Raw genomic sequence first — 5584 nt, 5'->3', positions numbered from 1 at the left:
TGATGGCATACAGTTAGTACAACCATTGCATTTAATGGAGATAATAATGTGGACAGGGAAGAAATAACCTATGGATTTGTAACTTCATAACTCACTCAAACATGGAGCTGCTGCTATACAATAAGTGCCAATGCCTTGCAAAATGTATTTAATCTATGTACACCATTTGGGATGGCTTCACCAAAGGCTCACACATTTTTAATACATTTAGTTTCGCCCCCTTTTTACTTGTCTATGCACTCTTTTTCGAGAATACTAACAAAATGATGGTTAAACCTCAATTATACCATATATCTCTGTTGAATTCCCTACCACTGTAGCAGCAGTGGTAAAGCTTCCTCGACCGCCACTCTTTCTGGTCGACCTCTCATCATTGTGAGCTCTAGCTTGGCTCCTGACTCCATCTGCTATGTTCCCCAACAGGGGATCCAAGGCTTCTTCAGCTTGCTTGTTTACAAAACCTGCCAGGTCATGAAACTTGGCTCTACGCTGCTAATTTTTTTATACTTAGATTTTATTAACAGCCACAATGTGCATTCATTTATTTAACAATTGATTACATTTCCATAAAATAATTATGTACATCTTAAATAAAATATCAAACAAGTCAACATTCTTCTTCTCCTCTTCATTGTCTTCAATCTTTAACACAGGAATGAAACAACACATAAAGGCCAACTTGGAAGGAGGCTAGCAGGCAAGAAGTAATTTAATTGCTTAGGCACACTTTAGCTAACAGGCATAACGTCAGAACAAACTGCTTTCCCTGCAAAGTCATCTGCCTTTAGAAATCCAGCATTTTCTGTTGTTTTGACCCACTACCAGACTGCTTTCTGTGCCTGGAACACAAGGCACAAGAGAGGCAGCGAGCAAAGGCAAGCCTCAAGAATGAATATGAAACTCCTTAAGCAGCCAGAGTGGAGGAGAAAGAAGGGGTATCTCCGTCGCTCTCCCCCTCTTCCTCCGCAGCGTCTCCACTCAGCATCTGCCGGGGCACCCAGCTGAACGGGGCGCTGGCCGCGGGGGGGGGGGAGGCGCCAGCGGGGCCACCACCTTCCCCGACGTCTCTTTCCTGTGTTTGGGCGTCTTTGTCTTTCTCTCTTTCTTCATTCGCTCAGCTGGGGGAGCCAAATACTCCGGTGGGAAGGGCAACGTGTTGAGGTAGGGCGTAGTGCCTGCAGACTGAAGGGAGTTCACTCCAGGGCGTGACAGGAGGGAAAGATGAGGGGATGAGGATGAAGGAAGGGTAACACCAGGACTACTCCTTCTCTTCTTTCCTCCATCTCTCTCTCTTTCCCTATTGTAAGGCGATCAACTTCTCCAGTATCGATTTAATTGAGTCGTCACTTTACAAGCGAGTTCGTTTAATCTCAACGAGACGTCCTTGATATCACTTCTTAAGATGATATGATCCAATCAAATATTAGGCACCACTACTGAACTGTTCATTAAGATAATATTTATTCAAGCACATCAGCAAGCAATAATAGTTCATTTCCATGGAAAAGTGGTCTCATCTAGTTTCACCTCTGCAGGCCCGTCTCAGCTAGCCGTCAACAAGTTAACTGCAAGAGCTCCACCAGACGAGAGTCCCCTTTTTCCCTGGTACATAGTGTTTATACATTTGATTCAACATTTGGGGCCGGGTGGTGCCCCCCCCCCCCCCCCTATCTAGTAGTTTTCCACTTGTCCGTACAAAATCCGTTGCAGCTGCTCGTTAGCATGGCCTTCAATTCCTCTCTTGTGTGGGTGCTGAGAGTCTATGTATGTTATCAGCTTGAGTGTCCTGCTAGCGTCTCGTTCCCATGGTGATATCATACTTTGTGAGCAGAGCAGTGAGTTGAGTTCTTATCAGTAGCTTGTGAAAACATTTGAAGTTGCACAGTAATATGAGTTAGGATTCGATTTACAAGTTAAAGTATAGTATAGAAGAATAGACTTATCATTAATCATTAGTTATGAAAGTATAAAATCAGTACAGCAAATAGAATATCATAACAGCAGGTATACAATGGTTGTTTAGCACATAGGTAAAAATAAGTAATTTTCAGGCAGTTTGAATCATAAAACGTTCTTTTAGTCAGGAGCTTGTCTTCTTCTTGTCGCTCAAAAACAGAACCTCTCTTGTGGCTTTGCGTGACCTTCCTATTGTTCTCAACTGACCGCATTCATATATTATTTAAATGAGCACATAGTACATGATTTATCACTTCTAGTGATTTTAATACAAATTCCCAACACTATCCCTGTGTCCCTCTCCTTCACTGTTCTCTGAGGATGCTGTAGCATCTGAGTCTGAAGAGTCCTCGTCCACCCTCTCATATTGTAACAGTCTGTCGAGAAGAAAGCTTTTGTCTCCGGAAACTTTAAGCAGCTTTCTCTGAGATCTTCTAAGTTCTTCCTGAAAACATTCCTGCTCATAAACCAGAAATTTCAATTTGCGTTTAAGGTTTTTGTATTTCCTCTTGTAATCCACCTCCATATCGGCTTGACCGTTCATTTCTGACACGGGGATGATGAACACACGTTTATGGGAATTCTGACTTCACTTCGGTCCTCTTCTCAGCCGCAGTCCACACACGGCTGTCTTCCAAAAGATAAGTTAAATACAGAAGTGTGAACCAGTTTATAGCATATCGTTTTTTGACTAATGTGAGGGGCCGACGATGGACTTTTAGCTGCTACAGTTAGCTACTCGTGTGTGTTGCACTCCTTCGTTTAGAATACCAAAAATCCACAGGACTCCGATGTAAAAAGATATCAAAAGTTTTATTCCAATTTCCACAGGTTGTGAATTTCGTAAACTATGTTTTGCAACTACGACTACGGTCAAAAAACTATATGCTTCCAGTCTCAAATCCAATCACCGACACACTGCCTAGAACAATCTAGAAAACAAAACAACATCACATTTTAAAACAATTTAAACAAAACCAATATCACATTTTTCACAAGATTAAAACCTCTTTTAACGCACTAGAGGCGATGACTAAGCATGAGACTCGGCACGGGAGCGACGTGCCTCAAAAGAATCGTCCAAACTACTAACTTTCTTGTTGTAAACACTTAACCAGTGTCCGTGTCAAGCCTGACTGTGTGATAAGTCCATAACATGTTATTGGTCAGGAGCGTAACTCCAAATAATCCAATACAAGTTGGAAATCCAGCTAATGGTGAACACTTCTGCTAACAAAATAGAATACTTCGGCTCTTGACATTGTAGAAACTGAACATGACAACGTATTAAACTGTTCCAGCAATCCTCACTCAGCTCTGCCTATGACTGTCGATACTCTTCCTGTAGTGATGATAAAGAAGATGACATTAATAATCGGATACACCTGTCCCCTATAACATCTGTAGTGTATAACACCTGTAGTGTATAACACCTGTAGTCTATAACACCTGTAGTCTATAACACTGCCACGCCGCCAATGTTGGGGTCCAGGAAGTTGTGTGTTTTGACGACCGCGGTTTTCTTCTCCGAGGCGGCCTTCTTGGCCTCCAGGCGGCGCTGTCGGCAGGACTTGGCCGGCTCGGGGAGCTTGCGGACGGCGCGGCGGAAGTTGTCCAGCACCTGGATGGCACCGGACTTCATCTTCTGCCGCTGGCCCTCCTCGCTGCCGTGCTCGTCGGTGAGCAGAGATGGAGCATGTAAATAAACAGGCCAGTTGTAACTGAGTGGTTATTTTTATTTTCTGGTTCCAAGAGTCATAATGATCACCACAGAAAAAGGTCATGTAAGTCAACGTCAAAATAGAATCTAGATGCATCAAAACAAAACAACTCAACACAGTCTTCAGTAAGGTTTGTCAACACAGATCCAATACAGAACACAAGTAACAATTAACAAGATCTTCAGGTCTGCGCTCGTACACTGAATACTACCAGAACACTTTATATACAGCATATTGGTTAACAACTAAATTGGTACAATCAGTAACGTAGCCCTTTGAGGAAGGTGTGCCCAAGCAAATTATGAAAATGTACAAGAAATAAAAAGAAAGAAATACAATAACAAAATGACACATTGAAAGACAGAAAACAAACAATAATGAGATTTAGTTTGGTGTTGGAAGCTCATAACTTACAGGCACCATATGCAGGATTGCTGGAACCCCCCTTGTAGAGGGGCAGCACATGGAGCTGCTCGTCCTCGGGGATCTCCCCCACCTTGCGGTTGTCCTCTTTCGTCAGGGTGCACACCTGGGAGAGAGGCGGTGGTGGGGGGGGGAAGGGGAGAGGGGGCGTGCCGCGTCACGGGCGCACTCAATCAGGATGGAGCCGTGGGCCTGGGCCACCGCCACGCCACCGGGTCCAGGAAGTTGTGTTCGCTGTCCGACCAGTACTCCCCGTCGCACGGGTCCCCCCTCTGGCTCTCGGCGTCGCTCTCCGTCCGTTTGTGTTTGCTGTCCGACCAGTACTCCCCGTCGCACGGGTCCCCCCTCTGGCTCTCGGCGTCGCTCTCTGTCCGGTTGAGCTGCTCGTCCTCGGGGATCTCCCCCACCTTGCGGTTGTCCACGTGCACCTTCATCTTGACCTCCCACACGGTCAACGGTCACATCTCACCTTTATTATTGCCTTGCTGGGGATCTCCCCCACCTTGCGGTTGTCCGCACACGGTCTACGGTCACATCTCATGTTTATTATTGCCTTGCTGGTGTAACCCCTCACAATCCGGACAGACCAGGCAGGCACACGGGTTCACTTTCAAGCTGTTTATTTATCTGAATGTGCAAACAAAATGGTGGTTATTTAATGGTAGGCTCCAGCACAAAACAGCTCTCGCCCCATCTCCAGCACACAAAGACGAAAGGGGTGAGCCTTTGTCATAACATCAAATAATTATTAGTTATCATACCATTCATATCATTATAACACACAAGACTAAACCATACCCATGGATACAACATACATGCAACATACCTGAATGTGCAAACAAAATGGTGGTTATTTAATGGTAGGCTCCAGCACAAAACAGCTCTCGCCCCTGCATGTCAGCAAAACAATACATTCAGAACACGCTACATTGCCGCCATCTTAGCTCACGCACAACTTTATCCATCCATAAAATACAAAGCGTGCACATTCATCTTGGCCTCCCACATGGCCAGGCCGTGGACGGGCTGGTTCAGGTTCTTGTGCATGTAGAAGACCAGGGAGATGCGCGTGGGGTGGGAGCGGTCGGGCCTCTTCAGAGGCGTGGTGGCATGCAGCTCGCGCCGGGCGCACTCAATCAGGATGGAGCCGTGGGCCGGGGCCACCGCCACGCCGCCGATGTTGGGGTCCAGGGAGTTGCCTTGTGTTCGCTGTCCGACCAGTACTCCCCGTCGCACGGGTCCCCCCTCTGGCTCTCGGCGTCGCTCTCTGTCCGGTTGAGCTGCTCGTCCTCGGGGATCTCCCCCACCTTGCGGTTGTCCGCGTGCACCTTCATCTTGGCCTCCCACACGGTCAACGGTCACATCTCACCTTTATTATTGCCTATCCCCCACCTTGCGGTTGTCCACGTGCACCTTCATCTTGGCCTCCCACACGGTCAACGGTCACATCTCACCTTTATTATTGCCTTGCTGGGGGTCTCCCC

At 46.4% G+C, this 5584-nt stretch overlaps 1 pseudogene across 1 annotated transcript; it reads right to left on the bottom strand.

Moving 5' to 3' along the window:
- Positions 1-904: 904 nt before the first annotated feature.
- Positions 905-2500, bottom strand: LOC308154224 (INO80 complex subunit E-like; annotated as a pseudogene). Its single transcript has 2 exons — positions 2229-2500; positions 905-1297 (listed from the first exon to the last, which is right to left on the bottom strand). The product of its transcript is annotated as an INO80 complex subunit E-like (transcript).
- Positions 2501-5584: the final 3084 nt, after the last annotated feature.

The sequence above is a fragment of the Nansenia antarctica genome (genome assembly GCF_963989245.1).
Source record: "Nansenia antarctica genome assembly, chromosome: 1".
Taxonomy (NCBI): Eukaryota; Metazoa; Chordata; class Actinopteri; order Argentiniformes; family Microstomatidae; genus Nansenia; species Nansenia antarctica.
Note: the sequence above shows the minus strand (reverse complement) of the source record. Positions and strands in the feature narration are given on the sequence as shown.